Below are 24944 nucleotides of genomic sequence, written 5' to 3' on the forward strand. Positions count from 1 at the left end.
TTTCCATCTGTCTCTCATCCCTCTTCCCTTAATATAAATACATTATATAACTTTAGTACAATTATCAAGAACAAGAAATTAACCTTGTACAATATTGTTAACTAAACTACAAAATTTATTTGTATTTCACCAGTTTTTCCACTAATGTCCTTTTGCTATTCCAGAGTCTTATCCAGGATCCCAACGTGCATTTAATTTTTCTTCTGTGTAATCTCCTACACTCGGTAATAGTCTTCAGTCTTTCCTTGTTTTTTATGACCTTAACATTTTTGAGTAATAGTGACCAGTTATTTTGTCAAATGTCCTTCAATTTTGGTTTGTCTGATGTTTTCTCTTGATTGTCCTGACTGCAGGTATGTATTTTGGGCAAAAATGCTGCAGAAATGATGCTATATCCTCAGTGCGTCCTATCATAGGATTCATTATATTGATATGTGTTATTACTGGTGATCTCGACCGTAGTCACTTGCTGAAGGTGGTTTGGGCACGTTTCTCCACTGCAAAGTTAGTATCTTTTCCTTTATAGTAATAAATATTGTGAGGGAGATACTTTGAGACTATACTAATCCTGTTTCTCCTCAAACTTTTGCTTACTAATTTTAACATCCATCATGGATCTTGTTCACGGCAGTTACACTGTGGTGTTTATGCAATGATTATTTTCTGCTTCCTTCTGTTCTTCTACATTTACTAATTGAAAATCAACTGTAAAAAATGCTGCCTTTCTCCCCCATTTATTTATTTATTAAATCAGGATGGACTCAGGGATGGTTATTTTTAATTTATGTGATATAATTCAATATTATCATTATTTATGTTCACATTGTTACAGCTTTGACATAGATGCATGCGTATGGGTAACTCACCCTTGAGAGAAAAACGTATTGAGACTATCTGGACTGAATATGTGATTGAATCAATCCACTTAAGACCTATAAAACTTGCGTGCAGAAATCTGTCTTGCAGACACTCAAGACAAGCCTGGTATGTAAGTTCCTTTGCTTATTAAACCTGCATCCTGTCAGTCTGGAGTAGTCTGCCTGTCCTTACCCTTTTTCTAGGGAAGTCAGTTTCAGATTTTACCCAGAAAGTTCCTGAGGTTGTGACCCAAAGGCAACAAGGGATCTTTTGACTGTTTTCATAGTTTTGTCTTTTTTAGAATATCATATAATTGGATTTATAAAATATGTAGCCTTTTCAGACTGGCTTCTTTTCACTTAGTAATGTGCATTTAAGGTTATTCAATGTCTTTTGTAGCTTGATAATACATTTCTTTTCATCAGTGAATATTACATTGTATGGATGTACCAACTTGTTAACTCATTCACCTATTGAAGGATATCTTGGTGGCTTCCAGTTTGGGCAATTATGAATAAAGTTACAGTAAACATTTACATACAGGTTTTTGTGTGGACATAAGTTTTAAAATAAGTTGGGTAAATACCTAGGAGTGAGATTGCTGGATAAGACTATATTTAGCTTTGTAATCAATAGCCAAATTGTCTTCCTAACTGGCTGTGCCATTTTACATTCCCACCAGCAATGAGTGAGAGTTCCTCTGCTGCTCTGCATCTTCTCCAAAATTGTTATTGACAGTTTTCTGGATTTTAGCCATTTTAATAGGTATATAATATCTGATTATTGTTTTAATTTGCAACTCTGCAATGACAAATGATGTTGATCATCTGTGGATATGCTTACTTGCTCTCTGTATATCTTCTTTGGTGAATCATCTGTTCAGATAATTGCTTGGGGTTTTTTTTGTTTTTTTTTTTTTTTTTGCGGTACGCGGGCCTCTCACTGTTGTGGCCTCTCCCATTGCGGAGCACAGGCTCCGGACGCGCAGGCTCAGCGGCCATGGCTCACGGGCCCAGCCGCTCCGCGGCATGTGGGATCTTCCCGGACCGGGGCACTAACCCGCGTCCCCTGCATCGGCAGGCGGACTCTCAACCACTGCGCCACCAGGGAAGCCCTGCTTGTTTTTTTTTAATAGACTTTAATTTTTAGAGCTTATAGAAAAATTGGGCTGAAAATATCAAGGGTTTCTATAAAAGGCCCTCTCCTCCCCATCAGTTCCCCCTGTTTAACATATTACATTAGTGTGGTACATTTGTTACAATATGAACCAATGTTGATACATTGTTATTAACTAAAGTCCATAGTTTATATTAACATTCACTCTTCATGTAATACAGTTCTATGAGTTTTGATAAATGTATAATGTATCCATTATAATATCATGCAGAATAGTTTCACTGCGCCCAAAATGCCCTGTTATCTATTACTCCCCCTCCCCTCCCCCTGAACTCCAAGCAACCACTGATATTTTTCCTGTCTCCATAGTTTTGCCTCTTCCAGAATTTCACAAAGTTGGAATCATACATCATTTAGCCGTTTCATATTGGCTTCTTTCATTTAGCAGTATGCATTTAAGGCTCTCCTCTATGTATTTTTGTGACTTGATAGCACTTTTTTTTTAACATCTTCATTGGAGTATAATTGCTTTACGTTGTTGTGTTAGCTGCTGCTGTATAACAAAGTGAATCACCTATGCGTATACGTATATCCCCATACCCAGCACATCTGTTTGTATTGCTGAAGAATATTCCGTTTTATGGAGGTACAAGAGTTTGTTATCCATTCACCTATTGAAGTGCATCTTGAGTACTTCCAAATTTTGTCAATTAGAAATAAAACCGATATAAATATTCTTGTTAAGGTTTCTGTGTGGACATAAGTGTTCAGATCCTTTGGGTAAATACCTAGGAACACGATGGTTGAATTGTATGGTAAGCTTGTGTTTAATTTTGAAAGAAACTGCCAAACTGTCTTCTGAAGTGTATTATTTTGCGTTTCCACCAGCAATGAATGAGACTTCCTGTTGGTCCACATCCTTGCCAGCATTTGCTGACAGTATATATATTATATATATATATATATATATATATATATATATATATTTGGCTGCATTAGGTCTTTGTTGTTGGGTCTTTGTTGAGCTGGGTCTCACCCCATATAGATATATATCTCACCCCATATATATCTATATGGGGTCTCACCCATATAGATATATATATCTATATAGAGAGAGATATATAGATATCTATATATATATATCTCACCCCATACATAGGCTGCATTAGGTCTTTGTTGAGCTGGGTCTCACCCCATATATATATATATAGATAGATATATATATGTATCTATATATAGATATATATATGTCTTTGTTATCTATCTATAGGTTATCTATCTATCTATAGGTCTTTGTTAGGTCTTTGTTGCTGCGCTTTCTCTAGCTGGGGTGAGCTGGGTCTACTCTTCGTTGTGTACGCGGGCTTCTCATTGTGTTGGCTTCTTTCGTTGTGGAGCACAGGCTCTAGGCATGTGGGCTTCAGTAGTTGCAACACACAAGCTCAGTAGTTGCGATGTGGGCTTCTAGGGTGCAAGGGCTTCAGTAGTTGTGGTGCACGGGCTTAGTTGCTCCCTGGCATGTGGGATCTTCCCAGACCGGGGATCAAACCCGTGTGCCCTGCATTGGCAGGCGGATTCTTAACCACTGCGCCACCAGGGAAGTCCCTGTCAGTATATTTCTGATTCAAAGTTTGATCTTCACATTTCCAAATGTTTGCTGAGGTTTTTAATTCATTTTTGAGTTTAGTGTTATAGTTTTCTCAAGTTCAAGGTTATTTGAGGGGGAAAGGAGAAATTTAGTGGGATTGGGGGAAGAAGGGTTGATGTGCCTTATTTCTCTTTGGTTTGTGTGATCTTTAATTCCCCCCACTTTGCTCTTTATTTCCTTTTGCTATCTCACTGCTAAGGAGTACCATCCATCCTCTACATATCCAATTATCCTCTAAAAGCAATTCTTCTGTGTGGTTGCCACTACCTGCCAAGCTCCTTTGCTGTAGCCAGTACTGCGAACCACCAAGTTCTGACTTGTGTTCACCATATTGGCATTTAATACTGGACTTTCACTTTATCAGGTGATTTTGTCTGTGCTTTTTCTGTGTCCTCTTCATTAAGCCCCTTAAGTCTCTTCTATCCCATTCTCCATATCTACAAGCCTGAAGCAATGTGTGGGAGCCCTTTGGAATTTTGGGATTGAAATTTTTAAACTTATAATTAATTTAAAGGTGGTCCTGCTTTTTTATTTTCTAGTAATGTTAAGGCATATTATTTTTGTTGATGCTACAAGTTTTGTGGAGAGGGTGTTGGGAAGATATGAAATCGGGAAGTTACCACTGTGTTCAAACAACTAGCTTTGAATTAAAAACAAAAAATTCAAAACTTTAGAAATGATATGGCCTGGATGCAGTTTTATAAGAAGGTAATGTCTTGAGCTTTCAAAGACTGAGTCTGTAAGCCCTATATTTCAGTACAACGCATGGAAAAGTGATACATTTGAAATGAAGATAGATGCTTAGATGAATAGATGGGTAGAGAGAAATATATGTACGTATGTATAGATAGATAGATAGATAGATAGACACATTGTTAGGATGTATATTAGAGGCAGAGGGATAATGGGGAACTTTTCTTCTTTGTGCAGGATTAGCTGGTCCTGTCTGTTGACTAAACAGAAAGCGATTAAAAAGGAGGGAATTTCCTGCCAGTGAAAGAGTAATTTGTGGTGTCTCTCTGTCTACGTGTTCCAGTGAAGCTGGACTAGATTGGCAACTACTGCAAAGAAAAAGGTGAAAGCAATTAGCCAAAAGTCAAAGAAAGAAGTTATTTTCTTAGGGAAAGCAAAAATTTTGAAGCATTTATCCCTCTGTGTGGGTGGTATGTAGACAGTAAGGGGATAAAGGTGTTAGATCTAACTTGTGTCCCATCTCACAGACCTTTTCCAAAAGTTTCAGAGCTAAATTGGTAGTCTTTCCTGGTATTGTCAGTGAGTGGCAACGTGTATGTGTGTGCTCACATAAAAGAGAGAGGAATAGAGACAGAGAGAGATAAGAAAAAAGGGACCCAGGGCAGCCTGCTTTCCCACAACTTGGCAAGGACACAGGAGTTTTCTCTGGGTAGAAAGGATACTTTGAAAGCAGCAGAGCTTAAGTCCCTTTGGGAGTCCCCTAAATGAGCAGCCATATACCCAAGCAAGGGAATTTAGGCAGAAAATTAAGTAGATCTTCTGTGACATGGAGAGACAGAGGAATCATTTCTTTCCAGGGTCACCAATGCTGGGCATCTACTCTAAGAGCAGCTTCCATGAACCCTCAAATAACCCTAATATGTGTCCCACAAGATTCTAGTATTTTTTTGCCAGGAGCTTAGATGAGAAATTGGAAAGGGGGGAGGAGATAGAGAAGCAGATAACAAGCTTGCCAACTGGGTAGTTATTCTCAAGAGCAGTCATTGTGTTTCACAGGAAGAGGGGAAAGTATTCAGGACTGTTCCCTCCATTTGCCATCTCAACACACACACACACACACATGCACACACACTTCTGCTGGTAAGCCTTCCAAAAGTTCTGGTAGTGAACAATTGGAGTGCAAAGGATAATAGTAATACCTAGAGCTGACTAAATAACTGCCCAAAACGAGACCACTTTAAGCGAGAAGGAAATAGTTTGGGATTGATATTTATCAGAATAGACTGATATCCAGTCAGTTACTGTTCTTCTCCACTCTCTTCCCAGGTAGTTTTCAGAGAGTGGAAGCAAAAAAGAAGTATATAACTTGTTACTAATAAATAAATAAGTAAAATCTTTCCTGTATATTACATCACAGAATTGACTCTCCCACTCCTTGCTACTAAGCCTAAAATTCTGCCACCAAAGATTCATTTCCTTCAGATTGTAAAAATGGCTAAAACCTGTCTTGTCTACCCTACCAGGTTTGTTGAGAAGATTGAAAACAATGCATGTGATTACCATTTTAAGTTGTAAAATAATTGTATCACTATCAAACATTAATGAAAATGTTAATAGAAATAAATTATAATCTGTAACTATCAATTAAACCCTGACATCTGGGTTAAAAGATAGATGCCTTACGCAGATTTCTATAAGATACTTTCCTTTCTGTTTCACCTACTGTGTTTCTAACCCCTTTGACTAATGCGAACTAAGGGGGAAGATTCAGAGCCAGAGGAAGAGAAGAAAAAATAAAGTTGATCAAGAGTGGATTATAGGTGGAAGAACATTTCAAGGACTATGTGGTGGATAACAAAAGAATAACTCAGCTTAAAGCCAAAACACAACAAACAGAAACAATAAACTGTTTGATCTCTTTCCATTTTAATCAATCCAGCAAGAAACAACTCTTATTACCTGACTGCGTATAGCTATGATCCTTGCAGAAGCCAGTTTTCTCACCTGTATTGGGTATGTTTGAGGGGCCCTTAAACTTCTCCTTTGCATTATATGTTTGTTTTCTGAGTGCTAGGCACCCTTTTAAGAACTTTACATGTGCTGTATTATTTTAATACCTACAACAAGTGGATACGATTAATTTTCCACCTTTAGGGAGGAGAAACTGAGGCACGGAGAGGTTAAATAACTTGCTTGTCACATAGCTGTAAGTTGTAGAGGTAAGAAAGATTCAAACTTAAGAAGTCTGGCTTCAGGCCATGCATGTTCTTAATTACTAACTTAAACTGGTAACTTTTGGGGTCCACCCTCCTGTTTTGGGGCAGAGACATTTGTAAATCATCCTATTTAGGTGATAATCTGATTGCTTCTAAAATGGAAATTTGTTTCTGCTCTTGCTTAGTTACTTACACACACACACACAGACACACACACATATACACTCATGCACTGACAACTTGCCAACTTCTTTTAATTTGGGGAAAGATGACTAGGTCTTTTGGTGCTTAATCCTTCTGTGCTCATGAGTTATGTGTCTTTTACCCCTGGATTTATTTTATCTTGAAAAATGGCACAACTTAATGCTTCTAATAGCCATCCATTGAGAGCACTGAAGTAAGAATTATTCTGTCCACGGCTACCATTTATTAGCTCTGTGTGTCCTTGGTCTTGTGTAAATATTTTGAGTTTCAATTTCTTTTTCCTTAAGAAAAAGTAATTCTACCCACCTCTCAGGTGGCATGAAGATTGTATAAGATGCTGTACATAAACTCTAAAGACCTTTGTAAATGGATGGTGCTACGGGTAACTAATTTGTCTTCTATTTTCTGTATCATCTCTTCATCTCTCCTTGAAAAATGAGATTTCCCTTGGTCTTCCATCCCCTGCCAATTCTCTAGAGTTTAAGTAGATAACCCAAGTTTCTCATATAGCAACTTCATCAGAGAAGTAAGAAATATGTGTTTGAAAGTGGAGAAAAATGAGGCCAAAGAGTCACACAGGGGAATTGGAACCAGAAGCGGTTCTAACTCACAGTCTAAATCCATTTTCTTTAGATTACAGTGTTCACTTTTTCTTACCTGTGCTTTTTCTCTCATTTCATCACACAGTATTTTCACCTCTTTTCAGAGCTAAGGAATGAAAAAATGAAAACGAAAATTAATTCAAATCTCAATTCAGCAGGGTCTTTTTTCATCAATTTTCAGGTTCCTAGTTCTGTGTATATATATGGGATATAAATTGGCAATTTAAATTTCTACAGGACTGCATAGTTATGTGTCTTTACATACTTTGTTATATGTTTTACAACGCTCATGTTCAGTATTCAATATGATTCCTCTCAGTAACTTGTTTAAAGATATATCATGTAGTGGAATCATTCCTGTTTTACAGATAAGGATACAGAAGCTCAAGGAAATTGGACAGGAAAAACTGCTGGCTAAGGATTCACAGTTGGTTAAAGGAAGAGAGGGAGTGAAAGGAAAAAGGATCCTTTAATCTTTAAGATTAAATCAGAATGCAACTCCCATTTCACCTCAAGTGTTACTATTTACTGCTTGATAAGAAGTATTCAACTAAGAGTGTCCAAATTTCAATCAGAGAATTTATAACACATGAAACCCAACCGCTTGTTTATTGCTTGTTTATTGCACTGGAGTCCATAGCACTCAAATGGTCAGTCATTTCTGACCCTGGCTAGGACTTTGAAGGCCAATTTGAGATGGTATTCTAGTTGGTAAGTGGTACGTGTGGGGTCCTGCATCTGTTGGAAACACCCTGGGGAGAAGAGAATTCTGTAAAAAGGAAGTGATTTTCACTGTGTGGTGGTTAATGATCACACACACATACATTTGAACATTTACATTTATTATTTTGTAATTAGCATATCTAATTGCTTTCTGACACAGGAATTCGCTTGCCTGTTTACTCTGTGTTTCTGCTTAGTGCCATTATCAAATGTGTGGAATCCACCAGTCCCTGAAGACCTATGCCTGTGGTATGGGTCTCCCTTAACTCCCAAAGGGCTTATCATGTAAAAGAGATGACTTTAGGATTTCAGTAGTATTTCTGACCTGGAAGAGATAGCTCATTCTATTTTGGTAATTTCTGGAGAGATTATAGATCATGATCATTACAGTACATGGTAATAGTCAGAAAATAGAGTTTACAGTTACTGAGAATACATACCATGTTGGTATTACATAATCCTAAAAATCATCATTATTTTACATGGCAACAAACTACCATCATGCATTCTTTTGCTGGTACATACAAACAGTCCTCTAGCCCAGAATGCTCACAAAATAAGGTGCTTGTGGTACGGGCTAGGGTCAGTCACAACTCCATGGGGGTGATGAATTTTATGTAACTCTGAGAGAAAGAAAATGTAGAGATTGAGATGTTAGAATATTTCCAGGGAAAGTTGCCTGATTGGCCTTCAAGAAATCTAATAGGCATACATTACCTTAGAAGTAGAAGTCTTAGAAGTAGAAGTAGAAGAAGTCTAAGTGTGATGGTTAATTCATGTGGCAACTTGACTGGGCCATGGGGTGCCCATAGAGCTGGTTAAACATTATCTCTGGCTGTGTCTGTGGGGGCGTTTCTGGAAGAGATTAGCATTTGAATTGGTGGGCTGAGGAAAGGAGATGGCCCTCCCCAGTGCAGGTGGATATTATCCCACCCACGGAAGGCCAGAAGAGAACAAAAGGCAGGGGAAAGTTGAATTTGCTCTGTATCTGACTGCGTGAGCTGAAACATCAACTTCTCCTGTCCTCAGGGCTCCTGGTTCTCAGGCATTCAGACCTGGACTGCAGTCTACACCACTGGCTCTCCAGCTGGCAGATGGCAGGTCATGGGACTTTTCAGCCTCTATAATCATGTAAGGCAAAATGTTATAAGAAATCACTTTTAAATATAGATATAAGTAAACAGATATGAGATATCTATCTCTATATCTGTCAGTCATTTATCTATTAATATATCTTTTATTGGCTCTGTTTCTCTAGAAACCCTGAGTAATACACTAATACACCAAAGTTCCTCAGCTTTGCAGGTACAGAAACTTGAACTTGTCAGTGAGCTGAGTTGGGTTATTCAGGGACACTGATTCGTGCTGAATAAATTCACAAGAGACTAAAGTATGTATATCAAAATGAAAATGGTCAATATTTTGATAAATAAGATTTCATCTCCTTATTAAAAAACAATGATCCGAGGCTAGCTTGATGAGTATAGATTCATAATAAAAATTAGTTATAAGAGTGGACAATTTAATGTTATAACTATTTTCTGTGATATACTGTCTCTGAGGACCAGGATATTAGTTAATGAATTTAGAACCCTTCCTTTTAATCAGAGTTTGAGTCAGTATTCATAAAACATGGCTAAGAATTTATTTCCAAATGTGACACTTCAGATGTGCTCAACCTCTTTAGTTTGATTAGTATCAAGTCTTGATCTGGTCTGGGAATTTTTCTTTCCATTTAATTGTGTATCACTGCTATGATGCATGTTGTGTTGATTTTATAGTTTGTCTCTGAAAAGTTATACCTCTTTTTCTTAAAAAATAGTTTAGGGGCATGTCATCATTATCTCATTGCAATGCCCATAAGTCTTTAAGAACAATTGGAATCAACAGGAAGAGTTGGAAATGTTGAGACTGTTCCCATTATAATGTAAGCCTAATACTAAGCCTATGTAATGTAATAACAACATGGCACGAGTAAGGACTTACAGATAATAACGAACAATGTGGTGAAGAGTTAAAGACTGGCCTGTTCTGAACAAGCAAAAATGTAGTCAAGAGTTATGAGATCAATTGAACAGATGATGGAGTAAGATGGATTGGAGATAGATAGTTGCAGATTTAGAATGAAATACTGCGGTAAAATTCAGTCTGAAAGCAGAACCATTGTCAGCCCTACATAGGGAGGAATGGGGCACTCTCAGGTCAGTCACAGAGCATCCACTGATTGAGTGCCACTGTCTTTACCCTCTTCTGGGTCCTGAAGATGCAGAACTGAAAGACAATAGGAACTGTATCCCCTACCATACAGTCTAGAGGGAAAGAAGACATTAACCATTTTTTTTAAAATCCATTTGATGTGTGACAAAGTGCTATAATATAGAAATTTAGAATTCCACGAGAAGGTATCACAGTGGAATTAAACAGAATCTGGTGGGAGGTGGGTGGGGGGAGACCGGGTTCTGAAGCAACTTTCTGGAATAATAGAATAATAAATTCATTTGTTTATAATTATGAATCTACAATTACCATCAGAGAATTAGAATACCTAAAAAGCAAAGTAAGATATTACTTTGCTTAAGTGGGATCAGGATCTGAGACTCTTTTCTTTCATTTTTATTTTTTAATATCATTAGCATAAGCCAGGGTCCTTGGCCCGAAAATTCTGAGACTCAGTGAATGTTCTGGGTGTTGGTGATACCTAGTCTCCCTGGGATCCCAAGCTATATCTAACTCAAGTGCGTTTACTCAATGTTAGCTCATGTTTCCTTGAAGTTAGGTATGGCCAGATGACCGAATCCTGTGCATATCGCAAATTCCAAATGCCTGTTTTGAGAATTCTCTACTTTTGTAAGTTCAAGTATGTATCTCAGACAGGAATGTGAAAGACTGAACATTAATGAATTGTACCTGGAAACAGAGTAAAATTGGGGCGGGGGGGGAGGGCGTTACACGGTAGGTGGGACCCGTGTCCTTGGTTCTCATTCATTCATTCTGTAAATTGCCATCTATACCAAAATGTGCAGCCAAGGTTGCAGTGGCCTCTAGAGAGAATGATGTTAACAAACCATTTTCTCTCTCTTCTCCTGCTGTTTGAAATGTCACCAGAGCCCTGAGAGTAACAGAGGATTTTAATGTACATTCAGGTGTATGATTCTTTCTATTATCGTTCTGATTATTATTATCGTTATTCACATCCTATTAGCTTTTCACCTTGAGCTAATGTGACATTTCAGTGCTATGGAAAATCAATGAGCCAAAAATTTCTCATGCTACAACAAACAATCACTGTTGATTTAAGTACAAAGACTAAATACCACACAGACAATATGGATAAAGAGCTTAAAATGCATACACATACATACCATCCATTACTGAGAATCTTTTAAGTGGTTTTCAAAATTAGTGTTTTCTGCTGGGAAGAAAATATTCCCTTATTGAATGACCATAACCTGAACTGAAACTTGCTTTCAGCATAATTAGCTATGTCTTCACTTCTGATAATGATACCAAACCTTGGATTTAATTAGACTCTAATTGCTGTTTAAAATTGTCTCCTGCCTCAGACTTTGCTTTCTTTGCCATCTCATTCTGGTTGTTTTTTTTTTTTTTTTTTTTTTTCCATTTTCTGTATTTGTTCCTGTACTGAGACCACAATACGTAACAAGTTAGTCACAAAATTTTAGCAAACAAGATAGTCCTAGCAAGAATACATGATATTTTCCAAGAAGCTTCTCTACTAATGACTTTGCATGACAGAGAATGGCTGACTGTTTGCCAAGCACATTTTCAGTGTCTCCTGGGAAAGAGCTAGCTCATGTTTCCTTGAAGTTAGGTATGGCCAGATGACCAAATCCTGGCCAATGGAATGTGTATAGAAATGATCCTGGCTTAGAAAACCTTTCACTGGATACTCCATTCTATTTCTTCCCTGTCTGCTGGCTGTAGGTGACCTTGGATGTCACATAGTTTCTAAGCCTTTGCTATGCTGGGTCCCTTCTCCCCACCTCCACCTGTTAGATGTTCATTGTGTGAGTGAGAAACAATTTTCTAATGGGTTAAACTGTAGAAATTCATGGTCCAGCTGTTTCAGCGGCTAGCATTACCTTATCTAAAACATTTGGTAATGTCTCCCATGAACCATTGGCTAATGTTTTACTTTCCCTCTGAACTGGCAGGGTTTTCCAGAGAAACAGACCCATAGGATATATATAATAAGATATATGTATTTATATATTATATAATGGTATATGTATTTATATAGATTTAAATCTGTATAAAGAGATTTATTACGAAGAATTAGCTTTCACAATTATGGGGGCCCACAAGATTTAAATCCACAGGGCAATCCTGCAGGCTGGAAACTCTGTCTTGAGGCAGAATTTCTTCTTCCTCAGAAAACCCGTTTTGCTCTTAAAGCCTTTCCACTGATTGGGTGAGGCCTTCCCATATAATTCAGGCAATCTTTTTACTGAAAGTGTACTGATGTTAATTACATCTACAAGATACTTTCCCAGCAACAACTATATTAGTTTTTATAACTCTCGTTAGGATATCACATTAAGTTACCACGTCCTGGTGAAGAAAGCCCTCTTTACTTAAATCCAGAAGTTTAAACTCAGAAAATACGTAACAGCTTCTCATTAATGCAATGGGAATGTCTAAATAGAAAGCTTTATTGAAAGTACATATTTTTTTTAATTAGAAAAAGCTCGTACATACCAGGAGTCACTAAATAAAATCTACAGTGCCCAGCCAGACACAAAAATAAGTAAATGTGTGGATAAAGTTGAGTCTAAGAAGGAGAATGGCGGAGGCTGTGAAAACTGGGGTAGGTTGTCGAATTCAAAAGGTTCACAACATTTTTGGAAAAAACCAAAACTGTCTGTGGTTTGGCTACAGCTACTTTTTAACCTCTAAATTGAAATACATCTTTTTTTTCCCCCTAAAAATATTGAAACTATTAGAATCAGGTGATTCCACTGGGATTGGTGACTCAGGAGATCCATAGCCATCTTCCTGGAAACATGAAAAATATGAAGAAATAGGAGCTAGGCAGAGGCTGTTCTCCCCGCAGAAGTTGTAATGCGGGTGGGGATAAAATGCAGCGTGAGCTGGCGGTACGTGGGTACACGTATGTGATTTCCATGGTCTCAGTCTTACGGGTCATAGAAGGCAATGATTTCAAATCATGTAGCAAAAACAACAAACGCTTTGTGTCTAGACAGTCACAGAATGAGAGTGAGACATCCCGTCTTTACCTGGCTGCCTAGTCCCTTACCGGCTTTGTGATCTTGAACAAATCACAAAACATTGTGAGCATCATTGTCCTTACCTGTCAATTAAGGGGATTGGTTTCATTGATCACCAAAATGTCTCTCAGCTCTAACATTTGTTGATTATATGATGTGCCTCCTCTGAGGCACGGTGTGTGTTCCTACTTACTTCTAGTTGTAGCAAAGTATCTAAAAGTTATTTAGAACTTAGCCACCCTTTAAAAATACATGTCAAGAATAGTAATAGCATTTACTAATGTTTACCAAGAGCACGTTAAGTCCTTGGCACTTTATATGTAGTATCATGCAATCATCACAATATCGAAATAAGGTACAGAAGATGTACATTAATTGCTGAGGTCATACAGGTAAAAAGTGGCAGTGCAAGCATCTACACCCAGGCTTCACATCGCCAGGACTATTAACCGCTATGCTGTGCCATCCCAGCTGGCCCTCCCTCAGCCTTCGCCCCGATTCCATGCCAGGATGTATATATAGGAAGCAGTAATGACTGCATTTCTCTCTATTCATCTCAGCTCCCTCTCCAAGAAGCAGTGTCCACGCACACCAGCTTCTTATTGTGTCCACTGTCTCCTTATTTCCCTCCCCAGACCGTTGCACATGTCCCATCTGCCTTTACCACAAGTCAATAATGACAGCCAGGATGCTTCCCACTTGCAAATTGCTTTTCACTTTGGCCATTTCTCAGCTGGCTGGTGTGAAGTTTGTAGTCTGTAAAAGCAGGGAAGGGGCAGCACATGGCTGGAAGCCAGAGTACAGGATGACATCTATTCTTCCCTTTTCCTGGGACATGTTTGCAATTGGTTACACAATTTAGAGAAAAAGAGAAAGGTTGAAATGCAACACAGTAAAATAGAAAAGCAGAGAGATTGCTTCTGAAAGGTGGTTAAATTTCCTGCGTCAGTGTCCCCTATGAAAAAGCTAATGGCATCGGCCCTCAGAAAGGCTCTTCCCTCTCTCGCAAAAAGAAAAGCTCTTTCAGGACCATAAACACCCTCTTCTGCTCAACCAGGGTCACCCTTCCTCTGCTCATTCTCTACTTATTGTCAGATGCCCCGCCCTACTAAGGGGATCATATGGCTATGCTGCTGCACTGATGGAGTAATGCCGCCATCCTTTTTCTTTTATCAAATGCTCATACAAATGGACTCTTCAGGCTGGTTCCTTGTTATTGCTAAGATTTCTACCCTGGAACTCCAGTGTTTGCCGAACAGCAAACTTTTGTTTGAGAGGCTTGGTATGAATTCCAGCTGTGAAGCATTACTAATAAAACCCAGATATCTAGGTTTCACAAATTTGTGTGATAATTCATCTTTCTCCAACTCATAAAAGCCTAAACCTGTACCTCAGTTGATGGTGAGGCATTAGATATCTTTACCAAGTTTCCTTCTTCAAGTACATCTTGACACTCTGGAGAGTGTCTAAATATTGCAAACATCTGTGCTGATTGTCACTATCCACCTCAGCCATGCTAGGGCCTGTGCATTACTGTATCCACAGTCTGGAATGCAGGCCCCTCTTATCTCTGCATGTGTATTAGTTTTCTGTTGTTGCCGTACAAAGCTTCATGGTATAAAACAGCACACTTTTATGATCTCACAGTTCTGTAAGTCAGAAGTCGAGTATGACTCTTACGGAGCTCAAATCAAGTGGTCAGCAGGGCTGCATTCCTTCTCGCAGGCTCTAGGGGAGAATTCATTTACTGCTCATTACGGTTACTGGCAGAATTCAGTTACTGGGACTGTAGGCCCAAGGTCCCTGTTTTCCTCCTGGCTGTCAACTGAGTTCCATTCCCAGCTCCTAGAATCCAAACTGCACTGCTTGGCTTGTGGTGTCTTTTCTCCATCTTCAAAGCCAGCAACAGTGTGTTCAGTCCTTCTCATGCCACATCTTTCTGACCCGCTGTTATGACTTCCTCTTCCACCTGTAGACTCAGTGATTAGATTAGATGATGATCCATGTGGCTCATCCAGCTCCACATGGATCATCATCTCCCCACATCAAGGTCCCTAACCCTAAAGGTCACATCTGCACATTCCCTTTTGCCATGTAAAATGACATATCCATAGGTTCCAGAGATGAGGATGTGGTCATCTTTGTTGGGGCCATTACTCTGCTTCTTTATATTATTTAAACGTCTGCTCAAATGTTACCTTCTCAGTGGGGTCTTCCTTGACCAGAGAAAATATTATTTTCACAGTAATGATTATTATCTGCATTTATTTGCTTATATATTGCTTATGTATTGTTTTACTTGTTTATTGTCCATATCTCCAACTAGAGTGAAACTCCTTAAGCAGAGGTTTTGTATGACTCTATTCCAAACACCTGAATAGTAGTTGCTACATAATAGCTACTCAATACATGTTTATTGAGTGGACAAAAAAAATGAATACATGGGGCTTCCCTGGTGGCGCAGTGGTTGAGAGTCCGCCTGCCGATGCAGGGGACACGGGTTCGTGCCCCGGTCCGGGAGGATCCCACATGCCACGGAGCTGCTGGGCCTGTGGGCCCGGAACCTGTGCTCCGCGGCGGGAGAGGCTACAGCAGTGAGAGGCCTGCGTACCACCCAAAAAAAAAAGAAGAAAAAAAAAAATGAATACATGGATATGATTTTGAACCTATCTTGTGTAGACGATTCCAATTTTGAGTCTTTACACTCCCCTGAAAAATTCCTCATGCCCATGATGGTTGCCAGAATGTTCACTGTCTTTATCAAAACAGCTCCCCTTACCCAAAGAATGTGTCTTTGGCCAGGCCATTTGAATGGCATATTCCAAGTACAGGACATTTCCCATAGTCTGAGTTTTGAAGCTCAGGAAAATAACACATGGAAGACTTCAGTGGAAGATACAGATTGGGCTTCAGTCTTCCCTACCAGATTCCTGAACATCATGCAGTGAGGCTATGCCTCTGAGAACTTCCTGCCAACAGCATGTCTCTATGCCAGTCTCCAGTGGGTAATAATAGCTAGCTCATGCATATCTCTCAAGAATTAACATGATTTTTGGAAAGAGGAAAGTTTAACCCATATTTAGGAAAGAAGCATATTCTCTCGCTCCTGAAAAAAAGAAATATATTGTGTAGTATAGTTTAGCTATCCCTTATCTCAAACGTCTTTCCTTTCCTTTTGCTTTGCTTTACTATTATATCAGCAAACTACAAATATAATATTTCTTTTCATAAAAGAGAAAGGAAGTCTTGCCCCAAAGTTGAAATCAAGAGTTCATCTGTAAAAAAGCAGAATATTTCTGGCGATAAACTGGAAGTCCACTCCTAAAGACATATACACACACACTTGTAGTCAGAATTCCAAAACCTTGGGTCCATTCCCACCAGAGCATGTCTTTACAGTAACATTTATGGAGTACCAGATGTGAAGTATAGCCTGTGCTAGGTATCCTCTATATCAGTGGTCCCCAACCTTTTCGGCACCAGGGACCGGTTTCATGGAAGAAAATTTTTCCATGGATGGGGTGGAGGTGTGGCCTGGCTCCGGCGGTAATGCGAGCCATGGCGAGTGATGAGCGGCAGGTGAAGCTCCACTCGCTCGCCCTCCTCTGTCCCCCTGCTGTTCTGCCTGGTTCCTAGTAGGCCTGGGGGTTGGGGACCCCTGCTCTATATATTGTCATTTAATAAGTTTTTGACCTTCTAGGTAGATATTGTTACCCCTGTGTTAATCAGGAAGATATTGTCTTGAAGAGATAATATCCAAGAGATATTTGTGATTTCAAACCAGGCTGCTGGATTCCAAAATCAGTACTCTTTTCAAGGTTTTTCACTGCTCTAAATCTGTCATCCTTTCTGCTTCCTTTTAGGTCACTTTTACTGTCTTCTTCATATTTATATACATATTGCCCTTATGCTGACCTGGAAGCATCTTTTTCTAGGTCTTTCTTTCTAGGGGAGTATTCTAATGTTCAAAAAATACTTCTCCTTGTCCCAGAACACTGTTTCCTTCAAGAGTTTGCTCTCACCGAAGAATTTCTGGGATGAATACCAACTATAAGCACGGTGGCATAGTGAGAAAGAAATAGAACTTGAATTCAAGTTGTGAATCTGCAAATTTTAGTAGTAAGGTTTGGGGCTGAGAATGTTGTAGTAAAGCCCTTGGGAAATGGGACTTCATCCTAAGACTAACATGCATCAAACCTCTCCTCTAAGGCTCTGGACTGGGTCTAACACACTGTTTCATTCATTGCCTCGTTTTGTTTTATTAACATTCTCTGAGCGTCAGATTCTTTAACTCCAAAATAGTGTTGAGAACAATAGAACCTTTCTCACTAGTGGTAGGCAAATGATGAAGCATCAATGTTAAATATATCATAAGTAGGAAAATAATTTTCTAAACTCAAATCCCCGTACTAGTGACTGCAGGATCCAAAGTTAAATAACAAAAATAATCTTAACCTGTTTTAAGAAATGAAAGTGTTGAAATCTTGCATAAATGAAAGTCCAGCAGGACAGGCTCTAGGTGTGGAATGGAATAGAATCATCAGAGTGCCTGGTTCTTAATGTCTTTCCAATCTTCTATCCTCAGTATTGGCTTCCTCTAAGGCTGGTTGCCTTTATGCTGTTTAAATACTTTGCAAAAAAAATTGTGACCAAAGGGATTCCTTTTCATGTCCAGCAGGAGTGAGAGAGAAACTGTCCTGCCAAGAATTACATGAACACACTTTCCTTTAGTTTGGGCCAATTTATATCTCAAAACCACTGCTAGTTGAGAAAGAGTTACCGTAAGAATGTCATTCACTGATGAACTCAGGACAGCTAGAGATGAAGTCGCTTCCCTTAGTTTCATGGGGATTAAGGGGACATTTTCACAAAATTGCAACTATGTTTGGAAGAACACAGTTGAATTTCTGAGTAAGCAGCAAACACATTCTCATGAAGAACTCTGCCCCTCTTTCCACACTTATTCCATGTTTCCTCCCCCAAAAGGCAGACTAGTTGCTAACACAATTGACTAGAGCCCATGACATTTATCATTCCCTTTTGCTAATGTGTTGCTTTACTGAAACCTTTTCAGACACGGGTAGGAAGAAGGTCCTGAGAACAGATCAGTTAGTCACAAAGATTTCTTCCTACAATGTGCGTGTTCTGTACAGTGTGCCTTGGTTGCTCTTCCCCTGAAAAGGTAGAATTTATTTCTCTACCTCGTGAATCTGGACTTGCTTTGGAAGTGGCTTAAACCAATACACTGTAATAGATGTGAAACTTTTCAGCCTAAGTCTCAAAAGGCATTATAACTTCTACTTTTGCTTGCTACCCTAGAACTGCTGTGTAAAAAAGCTTGAGCTAACCTCCAGGATGGACAACACATGGAAAAAAGAGATCAAGTCAACAACCAGCATGAACAAATACATGATTGCTATTTCAGTCCACTGTGTTTGGGGTGGTTTGTTACACAGAAATAGGTAACAATCTATAGATCTGGTTATTTAAGAAAAGGGTTATTAATATGTATACTTATATTGAAGTATAAAATCTAAATTATACTTATTATATGCTTATATTTTAAAAAAAGATAAACCATAATATATTTTTAAATGTTTATTTATAGGAAAAGAAAGGGAATAGAATGAAGGGGGAGGGTATTAAGTCTAGACTTCTTTGTTGTTTTGAATTTGGAATCATGAAAGCATTATACACAATTATACAATAAAATTAAAATTTTAAAAGCAATCCTAAAAATCAAAACAAACAGCTAATTAACAAATTTTTATCTTGGGATAGGACTATTCAAAGTAACTTAAAAACACAGTGATTTAACTATACATCCCTGCAGGAGAGAAATAATTGCCAAAAAAAAAACCCCCGAAACAAACAACAACAACATCAAAAGCACGAAGACAACAAACAAAATACACCTTAAGCCTTGGAATTCCAGGAAAATATCCATAACTATTTGCCATTTGAGTCTACTGTACCGTTTTCAAAATTTTAAGTTATTTTACAAACAAAAGAGTTCAGTGAACCCATCTGATAATTGAAGGTAAAATGAGTTTTATTCTTTTTTTTTTTTTTTTTTTTTTTTTGTGGTACACAGGCCTCTCACTGTTGTGGCCTCTCCCGTTGGGGAGCACAGGCTCCGGACGTGCAGGCTCAGCAGCCATGGCTCACGGGCCCAGCCGCTCCGCGGCATGTGGGATCTTCCCAAACTGGGGCATGAACCCGTGTCCCCTGCTTCGGCAGGCGGACTCTCAACCACTGCGCCACCAGGGAAGCCCTATTCTATTTTTTTAAGGTAAACTTTCTCTTTGTGTTTTTCTAATAGATCATTCTAAGAAAACTGTTGATTGAATGAATTTCTGGATGAGCAATAAAAATCTGAGTCTTTATTCCTCCATTTAATAACTATTTTCTCCTTTGTTTACAATTAACTATATTTTACCAAGGTGGGATTTGGCAAAGAGAGGAATAGGATAAGGATGTTATAGGATCCAAATGTCCAGCAAAGAATTTCTTCTTAGACTGTGCATCTGCCTTTAAATCAAAACTTGTTAAGAAGAAATTCAGAACCCTAAATATTAAATGTTCTATTTGAAATACTCCTATTAGTTGCCTTTCGAAAAAATATAACCTTCACCCTTATGAAGAAAGTGAATTAGGCTCAGAGTTTCCCTTCCTTTTATTTAAGCACTGAGGTAGTACAGCCATGGATTTAACAGCGACAGACTCAGCTATGCGGGACTAATTAAGGAAACCAATTATTTATTTTTCTTCATTGAAAATCATATATATGTATATATATGAAATACCTCCCTGAAGACTGGAGAGTTTGTAGGTTTTTTTTTTTTTTTGGAAAGAGAAGAACAGAGTTTAATTTCTTAGAGCAGCTATTCCAGATTGGTTTTGCATTTAATGGAACGAACTGACTGAGTGCCAGTGGAGAACTAAAAATCTCTAGCCCAAGAGTCATTATGGACATATCGGAAGAGAGATCTTGTTAAATTAGATATCAAGCTAAAAACAAATTTAAATTCTAATCCCATTCAACATAGAAGTTACACACATGTTTGGCCAGGCACCGAGGCAGAGAAAATCATGAAACAAAAATCTCTTTACTTAAGAGATGAATTTCAAGTGAGGAAAAGAAATATTTGTAAAAAGAAAATTGACATGATGTGACAATGATTGATGTGTACACTGAATTCTATGGTATTCTAAGTGCTGAATGAGTCAGCTTGAACTAGGCAAATGGAGCATGGTTTCAGAGAAGAGCTGATATTTGTGCTAGGACTTTAAGTACAAGAAGGAGTTGGCCAGGTACACCAAAACATTTAGACAGATGGAATGGAAGGATGAAAAACACAAAGGCTTTATTTAGAGTGCAACATTCGTTTGGGTCAAGGATGGAAGTCTAGAATTGTTTAACCATGAGATAGGTGAGAGCAATATGAAGATTTAGTAGGAACAAGGGTTATCTGGGTTAACATTCTTGGACCTGTGCCTCACGTATTCCCCACAAATGTTCTAAGCCAGTGCGTTTTGAGGGGCAGCCAGAGGGAAAAACTGGAAGATATTGTGAGCTGGGAATTTTGGAAGAATAGAGAGCATTAGTGGTAGAGGTCATTAATAGCATCCAATTAGCATTCATTCCAGTATTTGGAAGGGGACCCAGTTTCTTCCTGTTTTGCTTGCTCTTCTACATGCAAAATAATGATTTGTTGTCATTCTGAAACGCCTCTAATTACTAATAAGATATCTGGGGATGGGAGCATCCAAGATGGTGGAGTAGAAAGATCCTGAGCTCATCTCCTCCCAAAGGCATACCAAAATTACAACTATTTATAGAGCATCTATTGATGATAAAAACCAGAAGACTAGCAGAAAAGATCTTCTACAACTAAAGATATAAAGAAGGTGCCACAATGAGATGGGTAGGAGGGGCAGAGATGAAGTATAGTCAAAACCCATACCCCTGGGAAAAGACCCACAAATAGGAGGATAATTACAATTGCAGCAAGGGGTCTGAGCCCCTGTCAGGCTCCCCAGCCAGGGAGTCCTGCACCAGGAAGACAAGCCTACACTATATTTGGTTTTGAAGGCCCGTAGGGCTTACTTTTTGGAGAGCCAGAGGGCTGTGGGAAACATAAACTCCACTATTAAAGGGTTCACACAAAATCTCACATGCTTCAGGACCCAAGACAGAAGCAGTAATTTGAAAGAAACCTGGGTCAGACCAACATTCTGATCTTGGAAAGTCTCCCAGAGAAGCAGGAGGCAACTGGAGCTCACCCTGGAAACATAGACCTTAGGAGCAGGCATTTTGGGGAGATCATTCTACCATGTGGATACTGGTGCTGACAGGCACCATTTTGGAGTCCTTCCTCTAGCTTATTAGCACCAGAACCTGGCCCTGCCCACCAGCCTGTCAGCACTAGTACAGTGATGCCTCAGGCCAAGTAACTAGCCTGGAGAAGACATAGACTCACCCACCAGCAGGCCTGCAGCCTCAAGACCCCCTGAGCCCAAAGCTGCCCCTGGATCTGGGATTGTCCACCAGAGGATCCAGGACCTGATCCCATATATCAGTGTGCAGGTACTAGCCCCAGGACCCTCAGGGACTGCAGCCAGAGATTCTGGGACATGAATGTGCCTACCAGTGGGACAACACTAGCCCTGGACCCCTCCAGGGATGTGCAGCCAGCAGCCTTGTGAAACAAGCCCTCCCACCAGTGGCTGGCAGCCTCTGCACAAGGCAAGGACTGGCAACCACTGGGTGGGAGGCCAGCCTTGACCCCCCACAGTAGTTAGTGTGTTACAACAGAAGGACCCATACAGCCCAAATAGGGGGCACCCCTAGAGCATATAGCACTGGTGACCAAAGGGGCATGTGCTACTGGAACACATAGGACACAAAAGGCCACTTCTTCAATGTCAGGAAATGTAGCCAAACTACTAGATACATAGAAATAAAAACAGCAATTTAGGCAAAATGAGGAAACAAATATATTCAAGACGAAGAATAAGATAAAACCCCAGAAGAAGAACTAAGTAAATGAAGGTAGCCAGTCTGCCATCAGAGATTTCAAAATACTGATGGTAAAGATAATCAAAGATATTGGGAGAAGACTGTATGACCAGAATGAGAAGCTAGAAGTTTCTAACAAAGAGTTAGAACATGTAAAGAACCAAACAGAGATGAAGAATATAATAACTGAACTGAAAAATACACTAGAAGGAATCAACATTAGATTAGATGATACAAAGGAATGGATCAGTGAGCTGAAAGACAGAGTAGTGGCAATCATTAAAGATGAAAAGGGAAAAGAAAAAGAATAAAAAGAAATTATGACAGTCTAAGAGACCTCTAAGACAACATCAAGCATACTAACATTTGCACTGTAGGGGTCCCAGAAGGAGAAGAGAGAGAGAAAGGGACAGAGAACATATTTGAATAGCTGAAAACTTTCCTAACCTGGGAAAGGAAACAGATTTCCAGGTCCAGGAAGATTGGGTTTGAGTCTCAACCCAAAGAGGATCACACCAAGACTCACTGTAATTAAAATGGCAAAGATTAAAGATAAAGAGAGATTAGAGGACCTTCAGGATGGCAGAGGAGTAAGATGTGGAGATCACCTTCCTCCCCACAAATAGATCAAAAATAAATCTACATATGGAGCAACTCCAACAGAACAGCTACTGAACACTGGCAGAAGACCTCAGACTTCCCAAAAGCCATGTGGCTGACAGGGTTTTGGTCCTCCGGCCGGGTGTCAAGCCTGAGCATCTGAAGTGAGAGAGCAGAGTTCAGGACATTGGACCACCAGAGACCTCCCAGGCCCACATAATAGCAATTGGCGAGAGCTCTCCCAGAGATCTCCATCTCAATGCTAAGACCCAGTTCCACTCAACAACCAGCAAGCTCCAGTGCTGAACATCCGATGGCAAACAACTAGCAAGACAGGAAAACAAATCCACCCATTACCAGAAAGGCTGCCTAAAATCATAAGTTCACAGACACCCCAAAACACACCACCGGATGTGATTCTGCCCACCAGAAAGACAAGATCCAGCCTCATCCACCAGAACACAGGCACCAGTCCCCTCCACCAGGAAGCCTACACAACCCACTAAACCAACCTTACCCACTGGGGGCAGACAGCAAAAACAATGCGAAAAGGAAACGCCAAACTCAGTAATTTAAGCAAAATGAGAAGACAGAGAAATACTCAGAAGGTGAAGGAGCAAAGTAAAAACCCACCAGACCAAACAAATGAAGAGGAAATAGGCAGTCTACCTGAAAAAGAATTTAGAGTAATGATCGTAAAGATGATACAAAATCTTGGAAATAGAATGGAGAAAATACAAGAAACGTTTAACAAAGATCTAGAAGAACTAAAGAGCAAACAAACAATGATGAACAGCACAATAAATGAAATTAAAAATTCTCTAGGAGGAATCAATAGCAGAATTACTGAGGCAGAAGAATGGATAATTGACCTGGAAGATAAAATAGTGGAAATAATTACCACAGAGCAGAATAAAGTAAAAAGAATGAAAAGAACTGAGGACAGTCTCAGAGACCTCTGGGACAATAATAAATGCACCAACATTCGAATTATAGCGGTACCAGGAGAAGAAGAGAAAAGGAAATGGACTGAGAAAATATTTGAAGAGATTATAGTTGAAAACTTCCCTAATGTGGGAAAGGAAATAGTCATTCAAGTCCAGAACGCACAGAGAGTCCCATACAGGATAAATCCAAGGAGAAACACGCCAAGACATATATTAATCAAACTATCAAAAATTAAATACAGGGCTTCCCTGGTGGCACAGTGGTTGAGAGTCCGCCTGCCGATACAGGGAACACGGGTTCATGCCCCGGTCTGGGAAGATCCCACATGCCGCGGATCGGCTAGGCCCGTGAGCCATAGCCGCTGAGCCTGCGCCTCTGGAGCCTGTGCTCCACAATGGGAGAGGCCACAACAGTGAGAGGCCCGCATACCGCAAAAATAAATAAATAAATACAAAGAACAGATATTAAAAGCAGCAAGGGAAAAGCAACAAATACCATATGAGGGAATCCCCATAAGGTTAACAGCTGATCTTTCAGCAGAAACTTTGGAAGCCAGAAGGGAGTGCCAGGACATATTGAAAGTGATGAAGGGGAAAAACCTACAACCAAGATTACTCTACCCAGCACGGATCTCATTCAGATGCAACGGAGTAATTAAAACCTTTACAGACAAGCAAAAGCTAAGAGAATTCAACACCACCAAACCAGGTTTACAACAAATGCTAAAGGAACTTCTCTAGGCAGGAAACACAAGAGAAGGAAAAGACCTACAATAACAAACCAAAACAATTAAGAAAATGGTAATAGGAACATACATATCGATAATTACCTTAAATGTAAATGCATTAAATGCTCCAATCAAAAGACATAGACTGGCTGAATGGATACAGAAACAAGACCCATATATGTGCTGTCTACAAGAGACCCACTTCAGACCTATGGACACGTAGAGACTGCAAGTGAGGGGATGGAAAAAGATATTCCATGCAAATGGAAATCAAAAGAAAGCTGGCGTAGTAATACTCATATGAGACAAGGTAGACTTTAAAATAAAGACTATTACAG

This window comes from Delphinapterus leucas, chromosome 7, assembly GCF_059928025.1.
Source record: "Delphinapterus leucas isolate spDelLeu-1000000601 "Yukka" chromosome 7, BTC_Dleu_Yukka2, whole genome shotgun sequence".
NCBI classification, from domain to species: domain Eukaryota; kingdom Metazoa; phylum Chordata; class Mammalia; order Artiodactyla; family Monodontidae; genus Delphinapterus; species Delphinapterus leucas.